Source organism: Manis pentadactyla, chromosome 9 (assembly GCF_030020395.1).
Source record: "Manis pentadactyla isolate mManPen7 chromosome 9, mManPen7.hap1, whole genome shotgun sequence".
Taxonomy (NCBI): domain Eukaryota; kingdom Metazoa; phylum Chordata; class Mammalia; order Pholidota; family Manidae; genus Manis; species Manis pentadactyla.
The window spans coordinates 75,517,614-75,538,009 of record NC_080027.1 but is presented as its reverse complement, the minus strand read 5'-3'; the positions used below and the strand labels follow the sequence as shown (position 1 = coordinate 75,538,009).

The 20,396-nt window shown below is 44.6% G+C and overlaps 1 protein-coding gene across 4 annotated transcripts in view; it reads left to right on the top strand.

Moving 5' to 3' along the window:
* The window catches only part of SLC1A2 (solute carrier family 1 member 2), a 140,851-nt gene that overhangs the window by 42,312 nt on the left and 78,143 nt on the right, over window positions 1-20,396 (top strand). The window contains exon 1 of one of the 4 annotated variants that reach the window (XM_036891760.2): window positions 8,254-8,585. The exons of the other annotated variants lie outside the window; for them this stretch is intronic. The gene's annotated coding sequence lies outside the window, so the exon portion shown is untranslated. Of the gene's footprint in view, window positions 1-8,253; window positions 8,586-20,396 lie in introns of those variants that run through there. 4 annotated transcript variants of the gene reach the window in all.

The window sequence follows — 20,396 nt, the reverse complement described above, 5'->3', positions numbered from 1 at the left end:
TTGGGGTGCATCTTGGGTATAACTCTGTGGTGGGTCAGGAGCAGCCTGGGTCCCCTCTCCCCAGTCCCTTGGACAAGTTAGCTCTTTATCCCCAAGGCCTCATGTCTTTTTATTTCCAGCTTCCAGTATGGATTTCCATTCATTCTCTGCACATTTGTTTTGCTTCAGTTTGGGAGTAGGAGGGAGGTACAGGGCTTCTGATAGGAGCCTTGAGCTGTGTAAATGGGTTCAAGCCTCTGGACGGAGAACCTACAACACAGAACTGTGGGCGGTGCTGAAATGGAACTTGTCATTCTTATGCTGAAAGAGTGTCTAACTCCCACTCCCCCATTCCCATTGCTTTGAGTTTCATGACAAAAGACCCCTCAGTATTACTTTAGTACCTAGAGCCACCAGGCTCTGGGAAGGCAGTAGGAAAGAAAAATCCATTCTGGGATGTTATTTCTGCTGACCCCACACTGTAAACTCCAGAGGAGAACTTGATGTTGATATTTGAAAACCAGAGAGGATGTGGGAAGGGAAAGCATGCAATATATATAATATGCTTCCTCCCTTCCAACCTTGTGCTTTTCTATAATTTTAAAGTGCTCTTTGCAGATGGTGATCTGAAGTAGAATGTAATTCAAATAAGGTGAGAAATGTATAAATGGACCACTAAAAATAAAAAGGTACAAGAATGACAGTGTCATCCACGCTCACCCCCATCACGACGAGTGGCAGGGCTCTGCATGTACTGAGGCCTCTCGAAGTGGTGTTAGAGGAGGTCTCTGCCCTCACTTGCTCTCCTCCGTGAAGTGGTAAGTCCCAGGGAAAGTTGGCACACTTTGGGGGCCAAGCACATGTAGGCACATCACCAACTGGGCCTGAATCTGCTCCAATTGACTGGTTATGCCCATACCCCAGTCTCCTCTGTTTTTTAATGGGAGGCAACTAAGCAAGCCTGTGAAGTCAGGAAAAACAAAATAGGACAGGAATAAAAATACCTGACTTAAAATATCTATGACAACCCTTGCTGCTCTTTAAGGCAGTTGCTTAGTAGAGGGGAAAAGCAAGGCTCTGTGACCTTGCCAGATTACTCAATTTCCCTCACTTTCTTCACCTGTAGAATGGGTATCAAAATACCTACTGTACAGATTTGACAATAATAAATAATAATGATAACCATCATTTAGTGGGCATGACTAAGTGTTAAACAGTTTTCTAAGGTTGTCATATTAGGAGGTGTAGGCTATGATTATCCCCATTTTGCAGATGAGCAAACAGGAACTCAGAGAGGTTTAGTGACTGCCAAAGTTGTGCAGCTAGGAATTGGTAGAGTAGGTCTCAGACCTGAATCTGACAGCCTGTCAAGTCTGAGCTGTTAATCACCAAACCAAACTGTGGTAAGGATCCAGGGAAATAAGGCAGCTTTACTCAAAATGAGAAATGGACGCCCTGATGAAATCAAAGGTGATTTTAGGGGGCACGTGCAGTGACTGGGGGTGACCTGACACTCAATTAAGTCATGTAGCATGACATAGTGGGAAAATTATTTCCTTTTCAAATCTCTTTCAATCTTTCTGATTTTTGACAAGGTTGAAACCTTGGTTAGGTGCTCTGCCCTGTCTTTACCACTGTCCTAAAACCATCTAACTTTCCTTTTTAACAAAGTGAGGACAGGCTGCAAAAGCTTTTGCAGTGAACAATATCTAGCTAGGAGCCAAACCAAATGTTTTCTGTCATGTTCATGTTCATGCCCACTGTCTGCTTATGACAAGTGAGACCGAGTTTCATTGATAGTAGTACTGTAAAAGTTCCTTGCAGGACACATTTATTGAAGTACAAAGAATCCATCAGTGTTAAACATTATTAAATTGGTAATAGTGGAGGTGGTCGCAGAAATAACGATGACCCATGGGAGTGACTCATACTCAAGTGGGAAATGCTATGAGACTGCAGGTGGGTTTCAGCTTGATGGGAACAGTGTGGTTCATACTCAGTAAATGTCAAGGGCAGAGGGAAGGGAACTGCAACCAAGTCTCAGTCTGTTAATAGGGGAAAAGGAAAGAAATGAGCCATTTGTAAATTGGATGAGACAGTCTTTACCTTGAGATTTGGGACCTGAATTTAGCTTGTTCTGAAGGCTGCTAGATAAAGGAGGGGTTGGAGAAGGTGAAGCTGGTTTTTGTCTTCCTTGAACCATGCAGGCTAAGTATCAGGGATGGAACTTAGATCTCAGGGTCAGATTCTGTGTCAGAAATGGGAGGCTCTGGCTGGGGGAAGGGATTTCCCAAGGGCACCTAGCTACAGTGGGACTAATGCTTTTATCCATTTCCAGGCCAAGATTTTCATCTTTGGGCTCTTTCCCCCAACAGGCCTGAAGTGGCCTGTGGTAAACCACAGACAGTTCTGGTTCAGTCTGCCAGCTTAGGTGCTTGCTGGTTCCCAGCACTGTGCAAGGCACCTGTGAGTTACAGGAAAACTGCACAGAGGGAGGGAAGTGAACCTCAGCTGCAAGGCCCTGACAAGGCTGTGCTCTATGGCTTTGCCCTTCAACAAGTATCGTTTTGGAGGAAGGTAGCCCAGGTCTTCTGTAATAGAGTCAGTAAGAAAGGTCCCCGTAGGACTAATAAGCCCTGTATTAGTCAGCTTTCACCAGGTTATGCTTCAGTAACAACAACCCCCAAGTCCCCATGGCTTACAACCAAGAAAGCATGTTCTTTGTTTCTGTTACATGTTGGTTGCAGACCAGTTGCAGGTGTCCTCTGTATTTCCTTCATGTGGGACCCAGGCTGGAGGAGCAGCCCTCTTGGGTCAGCTTATAGCAGAGGGAAAAACAGCAATGACAGAGCCACATGCAAGTTCTTGATGCTTCTGCTGGGAAAGGACATAAGTTACTTCTACTCTGTGTCAGTTTGGGTCCCTAGAAGCAGATTCCAGAACAAGGATTCCAGCACAAGTTTATTTGGGAGTTTCAGGAAATACCAGTAGGGAGTGGGAAAATGGAAGAGGCCAAGAGAGGGTAGATTATTAAGCCCACTACCACTGTAGACAATTTGTCATGGGGACCTCTCAGAGACCTGACAAATCAGATGCTCAGCATTATCCTTTCAAGGAACAAGGGAGATGGTATATTTACACATACAGTCATTGGCTGAGGGCTACTCCTGGGGGGTTTCAATTGCCCAGCACTTCTGGGGGCAGAGTAGCCTTCCAGCTTTTGAGAAAGCCCTCCGGCAAAGAGATTCAAACTCGGACAGTTGGAAGTTGGCTGGTGTGTGTTAGAGAGAGAAGGCAAATAAGAGTGGTAGTGCAGCAAGAGCATCCGTGACAAGCTCTCATTCCACTGGCCAAAGCCAGACACCAGGCATATCTTGTCTTCAGGGATGGGGCAGTATAATCCTCTCACAGAGGTGCCACAAATAACTGGGGGCCAAAATACAATTTTCTGTAGACCCTGAGCTCTGTATAAAGTGCAGTAAACCCTTAAGTCAGCCATGTGGGTGGTGCTTGATTGGAGCTACCAGGTAGGTGTCTGGACCTCAGCATCATTGACATTCAAGGCTGGCTAATTCTTTGCTGAGGGGGTGGCTGTCTCTGTGCACTGCGGGGTGCTTAGCAGCATCTCTGGCCTCTACCCACAAGATGCCAGTAGCATCTCCCCACCTCCAGCTGAGACAACCCGAAATGTCTGTAGACGTTGTCAGCTGTCCTGTAGGGAGCAAACTATTGCCCCTATGGAGAACCACTGATGCATATCATACATGTATTGCTGATTCCCAAAGAATTGAAATAAACTAGGTGCCTGGATGAGTTGCTCATAGCTTTATGGAGGATCCTGTGTTGCAACATTTGAAACATGTCAAGGAAACAGACATAGTTCAGGAGGGAGGAACATCAGTTCTGTTGAGAGGTGGGGATGGTCAGGGAAGGCTGTACAGAAGCAGAGATAATTGAGTAATGTTTAAAGGATGAAGAGATGAGGAGGAGTTTTCCAGATGAGGGATCACCACATGTTGAATATAACCCCTGATGATTGTGGAGACTCAGGAATGCTATAACAGCTGATGTTGGAAATGACCTCAGAGCTTTCTCACACTCAGAAAGGCCAGATTGCAGAACTGAAGTTAGATCAGCTTTACCATGAGCTCAGTCATGTGTGAGGAATAAGGCCAAGGGCTTTGGGGCTCATAGAGGAGGTACAAAAATGGCATGGAGACCACCCACTCTCACAGGGACTAGAAATGCCTCTGCTTTATTATTCGGTTGAGAGAGAAGGCCAGTTGTTTCTGGGGCCATCAGTATCATTTCCTGTCCCAGCCTCTTTGAAATTTATAGCATAGTATTGAGAGAAAAAAAAAAACTGGATGTGTTTTCATCCCTGAACCTCTCTGCCTCATCTTCCTCACCTGTTAAACAGGGATGCTCAGGTTTTCTTTCCTGCCAGCTTCATAGTCTTGCTCTTGCCAGGCCATAAGGTTGCATAACATTGGCTGTGAGTTTACATGGCTGTGGGTTTCAGCCCTGCTCTGCCATCCACCAGGTGTGGACTTCTCTGACTCTCCATTTTCTTGTCTCTGAAACAAGTGTAATAGCCACTTTTTCGGATGGTCTTAAGGACTAAATCATGCTATGCCTATAAGCTCTCAGCCCTGTGGCTGGCACATAGTAAGAGGAATAAATGACAGTTAATCATTACCATAAATATCATAAACTGGATTGAATTTGCATAGTGATAACTAACTTGTACCAAGTGCATGTTATGCTCTGGGCACCATCCTAAGGATATGTGCATATTAAGCTATGAGTAAGGTAGGTACTGCGATCGATCCATTTTACCTATGAAGAAACTGAGGCAGAGTTAGTGGGTGGAGCTCAAATGCCAGCAGACTGTCCAAGCAGGGCGCCACTTGGATGGATTGTTTAGCACTTAGTGTTACCCTATAACTTTTTGAAAAGAAAATTAAAGGCTTACTTACAGAGTTACTCACACCAAATTGTTTACAGCCGGTGTAGCAACTCTTGGGTACATTTTCTCACTATTAGCTGAAGGTCCTTAATACACTTATAGAATATTAATAAGAAGATGGGTGAGTAGAGATTTATTTTTAACCAGAGGACCTGAACTGACTTCTCAGTGTGAATCTGCTTGGGTAAATGATGAATCACCCAGAACTGACCCCTTCCAGAAATGTCTGTGAGAGCAACATGAAGGGAAACTTTTGGTTGCTTCACTCTCACCAAGCCCCCACCCACGTCCCACCCCCAGGCTCCTGAGAAAATGCTGAGTGTGTGTTTGGCAGCCTCTTGGACACCAGTGCCAGGACAGTGGGGACTTTGTCTTCTGTCTTTTTGTGTCAAGGACATATGGTGTTCTTGGTTTTAGAGCAGAAGCTGTTCCAAGAACTGCTTTCACTCTGGCCTCTGCTTGTGGGGTGTGGCGAGGAGAAACATGCAGGTACTCTCATTCCAGCGTCTGAGGGTGCCCTCTTTCCATCTATGTCCCTGTCATTTGCTAAGCTCTCATCGTTGATGGCTTCTCTTTGCAAGAATAGAAAATATTACTCATTGAGGGTGTGGACATGGCCTGCCACGTGCAGCAATGTGTCCGGGGCCCTTTGTAGCAGCTCCAACAAGGAGGAATCAGTGAATGGCAGGTGTGGACACTCCTGTCCCAACACCACATGCCTAGTGCCCAGACTATGGTGGATGGGAGTTTCTCCCACCTTTGGCTCAGACCCTGGTTCTAGTCCTTGCAAGTCACATGTCCTGGGGCAAACTGCTTTCCTTTTCTATGCCTCATCAGTAAGGTGGAGATAATCGGAATTCCATGCAGAGGGTTCCTGAAAGAGTTCAGCTTGAAGTGCCTGGCTCATGAGCATGCTGTTAGTTCTGTTTGTCATTTTGAGATAGAGCCAGATCTGTTGGAGATGTCCTAGGGGGACCTGGCAGCCTAGAATTCCATTATCTCAGAGGGATCTTGAGGCACCCTCTGGTTCTCTATCCCAGTGGTTTTGAAACCCCCTGATGAGCCCCTCTTTTATAAATGACAAAAACCTTTGGCAGCCCAGGAAAGGAGGCTTCTGTAGCAGCTTTGCTCTATTAGCTGTGTTCCAGGTTCTGGCTGGGCCCCCTTCCTTGCTGCCAGGCAGTAGTAGCCTGCTGTCTGCCTCCTACTCAGACATCCATGGGTCTGGAGCAGCCAACCCCAGAACATTCTGGGGCAGAATGTGATTACTGCTTAGGCTTTGCCTGACTAATTGATTAGCTGGTTGTTTTCTCTACATGACACCCAAAAGATGGTTTTACTCTCCATGCCTCACTTGTGCCCACCCCTGCCTCCTCTACTTCCCATCATTTCAGATATATTCATGTCTCATGCCACCCCATTTCTAAAGAGACACCAAACCCCTCCAGGGGCAGGGAGGGTAGTGTAGTGGTCATAAGCATGGGCTCAGGAGTCTGAATTGAGGGTTTGAATCCCAGCTCTGCCATTGAGCTACTGTGTGACCTTGGCCCAGGTACCTAACCTCCCTGTGCCTTCCCATGTTCTACAAATGGAACTAATAGTAGTGCCTACCTCATAAGGTTTTGAAAGATTTAAACAAGTCAAACACGTGTAAAGCACTTAGAATGGGCCTGGCACATAGTACAGGTTAGCTAGCATCACTATTCTAAATTGGTAAATGTTACCAAAGGGGAAGGTAGATGTGGCAACTAGAAGAACTTGAATGTAGTCAAGGAGATCTGGGGCCTGAAAATCCAGTTTGCTGTGGATTTGCCACGGATCCTAGTGGCAACTCTCAGTAGCAAAATTGTTTAAAGTATATGTGGAACAAACAATGATGATAATAATAATAGTTACATGTGTTGCATGCTATGTTCTAGGCACTTAAATATTGATTGATTTAACTTTCACAATAATCCAGTGAGATATTGTTGTTATCATCCCTCTTTGTGAATGATGTATTTGAGGTTCAGAGTTGTTATCTGTCCAGTATCACACAGCCCCTGAGTGGGGAAAGTAGGATTGAAATCTTAGGTGGCACACCAAAATATGTCCACTGCATACTGGGCACTTATCTATGGCTGTAATTAGGAACCAAATAAAATACAATCCTTTCCCAGATGCGATAGCTCCTGGGAAATTTTTAGATTGGGGTTGAAATGGCTCACAGTAGGTCCAGCTTGTGAAAAAGCTGCAAATATGGTGAGGGGTGTGTCTAGTGGATCAAGAATTTGGGATACAGGGATCCTCCAAAGGGCCCTTCAGGGTGGGGAAGGGGGAGCACTACATCAGGTCACCTGCAGAACATCTTGAGTCTTGGGGTGGCTGATGACCCAGACACCTTGCTGGCCCCTTCCCTTCCGCTGCTGAGGTTCATTCTCTGTATTAAACTTTGGTCAGATTAATAATTCAAGGCAGCCTGAATCCTACTCATCTTCTGATCAAAAGCCTTTTATTATTCCTCCCGACCTCAAAAATAAGTCCAACTAGGTAACATAGGTTCAGGGCCCTCTTGGTCTTTATATGGCAGACCACTGCCTCTCAGAGTGTGCTTGGATCACTAAATCTATAATATGTCTGTAGTTCTTATGTAAGAAAAATAAAACCAACTGAAAGTAGAACTTATTCTGTGTTCCAATAACCTTGGGTATGGCTTGGTTGAACACATTTCTTTCCTGCTGAATGTCTCAGAGCCTTTAACACACTGATACACATTGTGTGCCTCAAGGGTGAGCAACTCTTCCAATCTTATTTGGCCACTTAACCTTAATATCCAGGAACATTTTGGGTGTGTTTCAAGGGACACATATTGAGAACTGGAAGCCATTGAAGGTGACAGTGGGACTAGTGTTCAAATCTGTCTCAAGACAATAAGCTTACCTTTCATTTTACATTTAATCAAATAAGATTTTACATTTAATTAAATTGAGAGACCTCTGTGAAAACACAGAGAGGTTCTCTCAACAAAATCCACATATATAGTAAGCTATAGAACATTTAGAATTTAAGCAGAGAGAAAAGGTTGGAAGCCTAGGACATCTCCTGACCTTAAAAGGGGAGGGTCTCTTTCATTTACATTGGGAATTAGAAGTTAAATTGCTAATACTTTGATGAGTCTGGGTGAAAAGTCAGAGTTCAGGCTGCCAGGGATGAAACTGGTTAATGATCACGGGTGGTGTAAGAATGGTGAGAGAGGAATGAAGGTAAATGCCCAGGGAGGATCGTCTGCTGACAGAGTGGCTCCAGGCACCCAGTCGTCTGCTGGGAAAACCTGGTGGAAGTCCGCAACACCTGGGAAGGAAACAGCCACGGTTCTTGCTTCAGGAGAGGAATGGGACATCAAATGGCCTAAGATGAGGTCTTTAATTCCCATAATTACACAATGCTCAAACAAACACTTCGGGACCTTGAGTTCTCCAGCCAAAAGACAACAGTCAATAGGACAGTTTGTTATGACTTCTTTGACATCAGAACACTAGCTAGGTAAACTTTAAAGCACCGGACAGATTTTTCTCCAAGGGACACAGGACCGTAATGGAAGACAGGACTCATCCCAGCCTTCCGTGACCAGCCGCTCCTGCAAACGGAGGAGTGTCAGGTCAGAAATTTTGGGTGGGGTGGGGGTGGGCTGTGAGGGGTGCTGAGAAGGAAGAATCACTTTATATTTCTGGAGAAAGAGGAGAAATGAAAAGGTGGAACAATAGGTTATTCTAAAACATTCATTGGAGCCTATTTTGATATTTGGCAGAAATGAAACAAAACAAAACAAAACAAAAAACCTTGGATTGCCCAGGGGATGGGGTGATGTGAGCTTCTTCCTGTGAACCAAGTCTTCCCCTAGCAACATAAAGGCTCAGAGAAAGGAGGGAAAATTGGGAAGTATAATCTGTTTACCAGAAAAACAGTTGGCACTGAAACATCTCCAGATGGTGAATAAATGTGTGGGGTGGGTTCCCGCACCCCAGTGCTTAACAGTGAACTGGGCATGTGGTATGGTTCTCAATGAATATGTGTTGAATGAATCAATGAATGAATAAATGGTATTCCTATCTTTCCATATAGAATTTCCACCCTTGAAATAACTGCTTAAGCCACACATCAGTGAGATGTTTGATGATGGTTGGAAAAGCTGTGCCTTGTAACAAAAACATCATCTGTAATTGCACCTTGAAGAACTTAAGCACCGAGGAAAATGAGCCATCCTCCTTAATGAGTATGTCTTCTGCATTCAACCCAGACTCCTTTGAGAGGTTCTAATGTTAGTGTCTTCAGCAATCACTGCTGAAGACTTTGGTCCAGATAAAAATCCATGAATCCCAGCTCAGCCATTGTGTGATAACTGTATTTCTGCTTGTATATGAATGACTTCATTAATTGTCAGCCAGTAAATCCTGTTGCAAAAGCTCCCGTGTCCAAAGATTCAAAAATGAAAGTGTTGGTGATGGTGTAGTGGCAAAGCTAGCACGCTTGGTTTTCATGCTGGGAAGATATTTGCTGACAGTGCTCAATACATAGATATTGTGTCCAGTGTGCTACTCTGGGACCCTGTCAAGCATTTCTTTTCCTTCTTGTAGCATTTGAGTGTAGGTGTTATAAAGACCACCTGCTCCTCTTGCTATTTATCCCCTTCAAATTTCTCCTTTCTCCCCTCCAGAATTGGAAGGAAAGTGACTGGTGTTCATTCAGTCCTTCCATATGTATTTAATTGAGTGTTCACTGTGTTTTTGGCACAGTTTTAGGGTTTTACCAGAATTGCGACAATATTCAAATATTCTGTCCTTTTTCAGGTTATTTGTTTTCAGAAGCCCAAAGAGATGGTAGAAAAACAATACGTCAAATGAAGCAGAAACTGCTGGTAGCAATAATTCAGGAAATCAGAAAGAATAGACCAACTATGGAACAGCTGGGTTTTGAGTGAGGGCTTTCTGTATGTGGTCAGCACTGTAGATGATGCACAGTTGTAAAAAATTTAATGATCTTCCTTCTTTTACAATAATATAAATGACACTCTGTTCACATTTTGGCACATTTCTCCTCACTGTTTAAAGGTAATTCCTTAAAGTTCATTTGCTCATAGTTTAATTTTTTAAAAAGGCTATTAACGTTATGATTATAAAATTTTTATATGCTTATTGCAGAGAATTGTTACAATATTTTAAAGTGTAAACAAGGGGGAGAAATCACCTGCAATTCCTTGAGCCAGAGGTAATCACTATGAAATGTATCTCCTTCTGGTCATAAGATATGACAATACATATTTGAGATCATGTTACATATCTTTCGTTCTTTTTTCTGCTTTTAAGGCTGCCAACCTCCTGTTTTTAAGAAAAGGAATTTAAGCAATTTTACTATAACTTCTTATTCTAAATTCCCTTTTGATGCCCACTCTTATATTGTACAGGCCACATATAGGACCTTCTTTAAGCCCAGCTTCGTGAACTTGCCATATGGGAATATGGATAAGAAACTGTATCTTTTAATAACTCTTTTATACTATACTATCTCTGGGCATCATTTGCTTAACCTTTTTACAATCACTGAGCTGGATTGTTTCCAATTTCCTTGTTTTATAAATAGTGCTACATATGACCATCTCTGTCTGAACTGAATTCATTTTTCTTGGAGATTGTTTCATGCCCCATATTCCCAAAATGGGGTTATCCAGGTCCATGAATATAAACAGATTTGTAATACTTGTTACCTATTTCCAGAATTACTACATCTAATTAATACCGCCACTCAAGTCCACCCTTGTTGGTGATATTTGCTAAGAATTATTGAAAGGAACTTTCATCATCTGAGATGGGAATCAATCATTTGTGTTCTAGCTCTGTATTAGAGACTCAGATTTATTCATGAGCAAAAGGTTATTGAAATTCTTATTGTGCTCTTAGCTGGTGATTTAACATGAAGGAAAAAAAGGGTCCAATCCTGCCCTGATAGACAGTGTGCAGGGTAGTGGGGGACAGTGGACATTAGCCCATCACACAGCCAAGAGGGGAGTTAGCTGTGATCTGTTAGGTCAGGGAGGCTTCCTGGAAGAAGCATGTTTGAGCCAAGATGAGCAGGATGAGCAGGAGTCTGTTAGGTGAGGGAGAAGTGGGGGCATGGCTTCTGTGCATCTGTGTGCATGGTGGGAGTAGCGGAAACCTTAATGGTAAAGAGACAAGTGAACGAGAAGGTTGGTGCAGCTTCATGTGCTTCTATCAGAAGGTCCTCAACAGCTGCTTTTCCTCAATTCTAAAGCACCCTTGGTGGTAAGCTGCACAAACAAGGCCATAATAGTTTTCAAGTAAAAAGAGAAACACCATAGAATATGGTTGAATAGAATATGAATCCCAATTTCAGAAAGTTTGAAATTATACAAAAGACAAATCTTAGAACCAAGGAAATAAAGTATCAAATTTTAAGTGTCAGTCTGGAAATTTCACACATCTTCCAGCTTGGTATAGGATGGTTTAAATGAAATCAACTGGAAGCCCCATCTCAACATTCAGAGGGCCAATGAGCATCTCCCTCCATTTCCAGGGATTCCTAGAAGGTTGCATTTCTCCAAGGCACCTCCCACTCAGTCATATTCTTGCTCTCTACTCTATCACCTCCTGGGCAGGCTGCTTTCCACCCTGCTTCACCTCCCTGGAAAGAGTTTGACCCCCCCATTCTGCAGAGTTCCATAGTGGCAATGCTGCAAATGCAGAAAACATTACTGAAGGTCTGAGCAGGGAGGGAACGGGGTGGCTTGCCCCACAGAACAAAATAGCAAATGGATTATGATGCAACTTTTGGCATTTCTGTTCTTAGGGAAAGAAAGTACAGTCAAGTGGTTAAAAGCAAAGTTTCTGAAGTCCGGCTGAGATTTTCAAAACCCAGCTCTGCCACTTACTATGTCACTTTGGGCAGATAACTACTTTTGGTGCCTCAGTTTCTTCACCTGTCAGATGGGAATAAGAGTAGTACCTACTTCATAGGATGTTGAGGGTTTAAAGTACTTGGAAGGATGCCTTATAGTTAATGCTTTGTAAATGGTAGCTATCATTACTATCAACATTATTATTATTGTTCTTATAATTTAAGGTCCCTTGGCCACTCCTACCAGCTGGGACAGTCTTCATCAGCCATCATTTTATTGTACGGCCTCCCCACTTGGTTAATAGAATCCCTTGTTCCCTGCACAACCTCTTCCCTTTTTCTCCCTGGATCACTCATCCCAATCCCCTGACTTCCCATTTATTTCTCCTGCAGTGCAGTTTAGCCACAGCATTAGCTCACTTCCAACCATCTCACCTAATCCACTTGGTGAAATGTGCCCATTAAGGTGCATTAGAATACAAGAGCTGCTCTCTCCACTCGGGCTATGTGGTGCACTCCAAGACATTTTTCATTTCTAGCTGTGCATGATAGTATTAGGAGGAAAGACTGTGCCATTCCTTTGGAAAAGCAAGCTGCCACTTGGCTGGTTCCTCAGGAGGCAGCATTGACGTGGCTTGTAGAAAGACAGGCTTGGCACCAGGACAGGATGAAAATGCCTCCTCTCTGTGACCTCTGAGGCTCGGCCACGGCAGGAGTGGATAAAGAGCTGACCTGTCCCGCCTGCCAGCCATAAATAGGCTGACTGCGTCACAGAGCTTTCAGCAATTAAACCTTCCCTCTGCAGAAGGCTCTGGCTTGGACTGGAAAGGGGCCATGGACGGGTTAAGGTAATTCCCTCCCAACAGACATTCTTCCTTTAGCATCAGTGACAGCCTTGAAAACCAACTAGTGTTAGATGGAGGTGTAAATTCATAACCAGGGCACAATGTGTAAGCAGCAAGGTGAGGGAGCATGTGCCGATGAGGTTACCTACAGATTAAGGAGTTCTTTGTCTTTGCTCTGAATAAGGTACCGTTTCTGGGGCCTAATCAGCTTATTTTTGTACATTTTAATTTTTTTTTGTAAAAGTTAATTTCTGCTGATCATAGGAAGTTTGAACATAAAGGGAAGAAATCAATAAGGAAAAAAACCACCCATTATCCTACCATTACAAACAACAACTGGAAACCTCTTGTACCATCTTTTTATTTTGCATCTTGATGCAATGTACAATTTTTATAAAATTTCTATCATGTGCAGTTTTCTGTTGCATTTTAAAGGTACACCCAAAGTACTCACAAGGATAGTGTATCTCATGAGGTCATTAAATATTACCAGACTGTTTTTAGCTCATTAACCTCCTTGTGGCCAGGGTTAAATGGGGTGAAATGGCTGGCATACATGTCTATGTTGGTAGGACAATGCACTGGTCTGGAGCATTATTCAGACAGACTCCACAGTCCTAGAAGGAACTGAACTCCCATCTTGTGAGAACAGGGATGTGCTGGTCACTCAGAGAGGTAGAGAAGGAATGGGAAGCTACCCCAGCTTTCCTGGAGAAAGTGTTACACAGTGAGTAGATCATGAGCTCCTAAGGAGTGTTTCTGACTTGTATTCTGTCTCTCCCTCTAACCAGTTGCCTGACTTTGATTACCTGACTACCTAGCCCTCTAAAGCTCAATTTTCCCATCTAAAAAGTGGAACTAATGATAATATGTCTTTCATTGGGTTGTTGGAGGATGGTACCTGACTCAGAGTAAGTACTCACTAAATGTTAGTGATAATTCGTATGTTATGATGAATCTCTCAAATGAGGCCTGGGTCGACTGATTCCATTGCGTAAGGAGAGTTGGGTAGGTGGGTTCTCTCTAAAGTGAAAATAGACAATCTCTAAAAGGAAATACAAATGTTGGTGGGCTTTAGAGTATTCTCCCAGAGAGGTGGTTGGTTCAAGGTTTAGGGTGGTCCAAAGAATGGACTCTTTAGACTCCTTCTATTACATGTCCCAGGCCCTAAATTGAGGATAATTCCATCAACTGGGAGGTTATGCTGGGAGGTCACACACCCCAAGCTCTGGGTCCAGACCAGAGAGAGGCTCCAACCCCAGCCAAGCCTGACAGGGCAGCTTAGAGAATTAGAATAAATCATCAAAAGGTCTGTGGCTTCGGCCAGGCTTTTTTAGAATTCTAAAATACAAACTGGGATAAAATCTTATGTTGGCGTACATTTGTGGAAGGATGTCCAGGCACCTGGGGTTCAGGCCTAGCTCAAGTTAGGAGCTGGCAGGCAGCTGAGGTGGTTTGAGTGCCAGCTCTGCACCAGCTCCAGGACCTCAGGCTGGTCTCATGCCCTCAGTCTCTCTTTACCTTCTCTCTTAATCTGGGGTAGACATTTGTCCTGTGCCTAGCACTGTGCTGGGCTCCCTGCTGATGCTCAATGAATGTCGATACTATCTTCCACCCACCGCCTCCTGTAAGATAAAACAACACAGAAGGAGAGAGTCTCTTGGTTTCTTCATCTGTAAATAAGCACCTAGAATAAGAAGAGGTTATGAGAGCTCAAGGTTTGCTCAGCCTCTAGGGTCTGGGAGATGTCCTTTTATCATTTGATTCAGTCTGTATTTCCTAAAAATTAGTAGTGAGCCTCCAGTATTTCCTGGAACATCTTGGCACATAAGTGTTGAGTGTCTACCAGTGCCAGGTGCTGTGCAGAGCCCTTCATATGTTGGATCCCATTCAGGGCTTTCATTTCGTACAGGAGAAAATCTGATGTTCAGAGATATTAAGAAACTCCCCAAGTTGTGTAGCTGGTAAGTGGTAGGGCTGGGACTTGTACCCAGGTCTCTCTGCCTCTAGAGCCCAAGTTCATAACCATCCCATCTCTAACTATATAGGACTTCTGCTCCCTACTGGAAAAGATTAGATTGGCCTTTTCAGCTACTCTATTGTAAACCCCCCGAGGCCAAGGACTGTGTGTCACCTCCTCTATCCCCTTCCAGGCATGCGGCAAATAGGAGCCTGTGGATTCATATACTGGAAATCTAAGCATCTGGGTCAGGCTTCCTTAAAAGTGCAAATGTTTTGGGAGGAGTAAGCACAGTAGATACTTTTCTTCACTACTGCAGAGACCAGGACCCTCTCAGGTCCCTGAGTAGCTGTGTGGAGCAAAGGGCACTAAAACTATAAAAGGGAAAGGTCTTTCCTCCCTCTTTATTTTCCCACAAAGGGAAGGGAGGAAGAGGAACTGAGATGAGGGTGATAGCTCACAGATTCTGTAAGAAAAAAGCCTTATGAATGTTTGATTTCCAGACCGTTGGCATTTGTGGACAAGGTTTGGTGGTCTGCTGGCCACATAAAGAATCCACATTTCTAAGGACTCATGGAAAATTGCCACTTAATTTATAATTTCCTTCTATTTCTTGTTCCAGGGAGCCTATTAGCCTTTGATTCCCTTTGCATCTTTGATTCCTTCCCAATTCTTCCTGTTAATGTGGCCTTGGTTTTTAATCTTTATCTTCAACTGCATAGTCCACACCTTGACTCAGGCCCCATACCTGGGATGCTGAGGCTCCTGCAAGACCCTCCAGTCCTTTCTTGCTCCCCGCTGCTCCCACACTCACCTCCCATATGTGTTCCAAGCCTTTGCCTTTCACTTCCTGCCCCCGAGCTTTGTTCTCCATTTCCTCTGTCTGGTATTTCTTCTTCCCCTCTCTCTCTCCCTGTAGAGAGTATACCTACTGTCTTTCAAACTCAGCACACACCCTTCTCCTGTGACTCTGTCCCCAGCTCCTCATCGGTCTCTGTGTCTTCATGCCCCCAGTAGCGCTGATGTGTGTCTGCGCCGGTTCCTTTGGCCCTTGCCAGGAGCTTCCTCTTCTCCCCTCTTCGGGTGTTCTTTACCTCTTGGCCTACAGCTTCTCGCCTGTGTGCCTTCCTGCCCACCTGCTTGGGAGTTCTCCAGATACAATATTTCTCTCTTATTTACTGAGTATCCACTACATGAAGGCATGCTGCTGAGAGCTGAGGGGCAGCAAAGGGGAAGATCAGGTTTGCTCATCAATAAACACTAGAGGGGAGACCCTAAAAAAATGAGTGTCCATTGGTCAAACCCAATTCTAGACGGTTCTTCCACCAACTCCAGGGGAGGCCACACCAGGCGTGCCTCTGTTTTTTCAACTGTATCTCTTTTTATAGAGCAGATGCCCCAAAATGACTGGGCAGCCTGGGTTGACAGGTCTGCCCCTGGTAAGACTACTTACCAATTCCAGAATTCATTAGCTGTGTTAGTAACAATGCCTCCCGAAGGGCAAGGCCTGGCGGCTCTCTGTGGGCTGGGTACTTTCTCTGAACAAGAACTGCCTAAGCTCAACCCAGGTGGGCACAGTCCTGGCCTCAGACAAGGTCAAAACAGAAAACTGGCTTCAGATGGAGAGGCCCTTTCTGCCACTCCTGCCTTCCTAAAGCTCACAGTGCCCAACTTCTCTATCTTCGTTTTCTTAGGAACAAATGAGTTTGATCATTCCCTTAATAAACATTTGCTGAGTATGGTGATTTCTATTTCCCCAGTGCCAGCCTGACACACGGCCTGACACAAAGATAAATATGACAGCCTTTGCACTAAGTGAGCCCCTTTCTGCAGGATAAAGTGAATGAAAATGACTGAAGGCAAAGATGACAAATAGGGGCACCCCTCAATTTTGTGTCCATTGGCAGATATTACTAAATAGTCACAGAACTCATTCACTTTGAGTCTGGATTTAGCTTCAGAATCCTTCTCAACTCATTGCTCTGTGCAGCTGCCACTACTGTATTGGACTTTGCCTGTGGAATGAAATCAGTTTGTAACCCATTCCTGTCTTTAAGTGGTCTAAAGGCCCCTGAGATGGAGGGAAGGAGGCTCACAAGAGCTAGTGTCTCAGATTACAATGTCTGTCTGGGGCAAACTAGAAGACCCTTTAACAGAATTACTGGAAAGTAACACCGCCATGGGGAGGACCCTTAACTTTGCTCTTTGTGACACCTTCATGCCTCTCCTGCTCTCATGGCTCCTTTCTGCTTGAGTTCCTCAGGATTCTTCTTCCTCCTCTTTTTGCACAGAAGTAGCTATTTTGCAGAATTCTAACTCCATCCTTCTTAAGGTATTTTTCATACCTGTTCTCTCAGCTGAAGAGCTAATTGAAGTAGCTGTGTCTCAAATTGTTATCTTCAGATAAGTGCTTTTCCCAAGTCTGAAGTCCTTCCTTTGGCACGGAGCACCTGTAGGATCTGAGCCCACGTGTCTCCCCAGACCTCTGTGGTTCCTGCTCCTTGCCTGCAGAGCTTCTCCTGCCAGCCTGTGGTCATCTTCTAGCCTGGGGCCAGGTCCTGCGGAGTGCACCATGGGGAGGCCTGGCCCCGGCCTCAGCACGTCCCGGCCTCAGCACGTCCCCTGCCCCTCCTCTCTGCTTTGTCAGGTCTTACCCAGCCTCTGAGTCTCAGCTGAACTGTTGCTTCACCTGGAAAGTCATTCCTGACTTTTTTATGATTTCAGAAGAGAAAAAGTGCCATGGGCTGCTTCACTATCTTATGTTTTTAGTCTCTGAACAGCTATTAAACACCTCCTGTGAATCCCCAGTGGATGTGACATGAACCTACCTTCAGGGAGTCCATTTCTGTTGTTGCTCATGTTTATATCTCATGTCTCTGCCCTTAGACCAAACAAACCCCCTTGTGGTCAAGGGCTGCGTCCCAGCCACTGGATTCCCACAGTTCGCTGCCTGTAATAGATGCTCCTGAGTGGGCTGGGAAGTGGCTTCTTTCCCTGTCTGGTTAACAGTTGACTGTGGTGAGCATGTGGTCCTCAGGGGAGCTCACAAAGGAGTGGAAGGCTGGCAGAAAGAATACCCACAGAGGCTCAGCGGGGAGGATGGCCCTGCTCTAAGCTAGAACCAGAGCAGCAGGAGCTGGGTGGAAATGGATGCCTCAAATGGAGAGCAGTCATGGTGAAAATGCATCAACAACATGGGTCTGGGTTTGAAGTCCAGCTCCTCTGCCTAATAACTATGAGACCTGAGTAAGTTACTTAGTTTCCCTGTGCCTTGAATTTCTCATCTGCAAAATGGATCTTAAAATTATGTTATCCCTATTGTGAGGTTGTGAGGTTTAAATGAATAAATGAGTTTAAATGAGTGTAAAGCACTTAAAACATTACTTGGTGCAACATCAACTCAGACTTTTCTGGCAACGAGATTCACTGGTGATTTTAACGTTTTAAAAATAGCTCCCTGTAAACAAAGTGCATGTTATTTATAGAATCTGAAAAGCAAAGCATACAATAAAATTCTTCTTTTTTTTGAGACAAGGAAGGAGTTTGGTGGGTAAGGGGGCCATAGTTACCCTTGCCCGCCCCTGCCCCTGCCTCCTGCGTGTGTTTCTTGGTGCATTGGTGTGAGATCAACGTCATGCCCTCCCCCTCCCCTTGCCTTTCCTGGTTGGTCTGTCGCAGTCCCAACAGTCTCAGAACGGAGGCTCCAGCCTTCTTGGATGGTGTCATGAGTAGTGCCCCAAGAGTCTTGCACAGCAACCAGGGAATGAAATCACCCAGTGGTTCCTCCATAGAGAAGATGGGATCGCCTGGCAGTGTGGTCGCTGGCGAGGCTGGGTTGCTGATGACTGGGCAGAGAGCACCAAGAGCAGGAAGGTGGTCTGCCTCCCGAGGGGAGAAGGGAGGGAGGGCAAGACTGCATCTGTAAATGCAGGAGCAAAGTCCACACGCTTTATGGAGTGTTTTATGGTCCAGCAGTAATTGGACCCCTGGTATTTAACAAGAATTATTAGGTGTGACGGTCTTAACACTGACAGTCCTGTGGGGGCCTGAGAGAAACTGGCATGGAAACAGAAGTAAGCGTCATGGATGGGTTGCTTGGTATTACCACACTACTTTAATTGGCCTATTTATTGCCTTTTAAAATTACTACTATTAATCTTTTACTCTTAGGGTATTCAAAACTCAATTTAAAGACAAACCAAAAATAATTGTCACATACTGCTTTCTGTTGGAAACAGCCGCTAAGCCTAATTGAATTGTTCAATTTTCTTACTATCTGTGGTGGCTGAAAGTGCCTCTATGTCACTTCCACTCTGGGTACAGTGGAATCCCATCCGATCAGGGTGCTCAGGTCTCAAGACAGCCTTCCCCAGACAGAGAGGGGCAGGGAGCAGGTCCCAGGACCCATCGGGCTCTTCATTGTCCCAGGGTAATTTCTCCTTCCCTCAAGCTCAGGGAGGGTTCCTCATTCCTTTGGAAATTCAGAACCAGCGGATTGTCTAAAAAGGGGGTGTGGCCTCCTCTTTGTCTCTCTTCTACTGCACGAGTGGCGGCAGGCAGAACTCAGCCTTTTAGAGCCATGTGCTATGTTTGAAGCAATAATCTTCAGTGGAGTAGAACAGAGGTTCTTAACCAGGGGCCATGGATAAAGGGCTTCAGGAGTCTGAAGCTGAAAGGAAAGTGTTTCTGTGTGTGCACTTTCAAGGGGGAGTCCTTTAATCCTGTCAGGCATGTACTAAGAGACTTGCCTCTGTGCCTGTGAGGAGGAGATCCTCCTTGCTATTGCTAGAATTCACCAGCTTGCTCTTGCTTTCCAGTCTCAGCATTTGCTGTTCCATCTCTCAGAATACTTTTCTCCGAGATCTCACAGCGTCACTGTTATTTTCTTCAAGTCACTGATTAAAAGTCATCCTCTTGACTACTTTATATACAATAGAACCCTATCACTCTCTCTCCCACTTGTCATTGCATTGCTTCATACAGTACTTATGACCTTATGACATTAATTACTTATTTTCTCCCTCTTTTAGTATGTAAGCCACTATTGTATCTGTAAGCCATTGCTTTATCTGTAGCATGGAGAACAGTGCCATGTCTAGAGTAGATGCTCAGTAACTATCTAAGTAGATGCTCAGTAACTATTTACTGAATGGATGAGTGAATGAACAAATAACTTTCATTATATTTGGGTATCAGATGTAAAAAAGATATATTTTAATGATAGGACACAAGGGGTTGAGTTCTCAGTGGAGCCACTTCTCAGCCATGTACCTTCGGTCCCAAACATTTCATCAGCTGTGAAATGATCACATGGGCCCTAAATTAGATGTTTAAACAGAAGCCTTCTAGGGATTTCCCAGTGTTGGTGCATCTATCATTAATTTTATCAATCTTTTGAATGCACCACATCTCTGTGTGTGTGCAAAAATTGAAGGGATCAGATCCTGTTGCTCATATATTATGATTAATTGTTATTATTTTGGTGCACAGACTATGGGGTATCCCCATTTGAAGATGGAGTGTGGACACTACTAACATGTCTAGGAGGCTTTGGTGACTTATCTGAGGCCTCACAGTTGTGTCAGCACAGGGCAATGATGGAAGTCCCATTTGCAAACTGCACTACCACCCTGGAATCATTATTATTACATTCTAGAGAAGATGTCCTGGGGTTGAATGTAAGTGACCAGGACCAGCTTAGGGCTAGCATTTCCTGATTAATGAACTTCTGTGTGAAAGGGTTGTAACTGCCTCT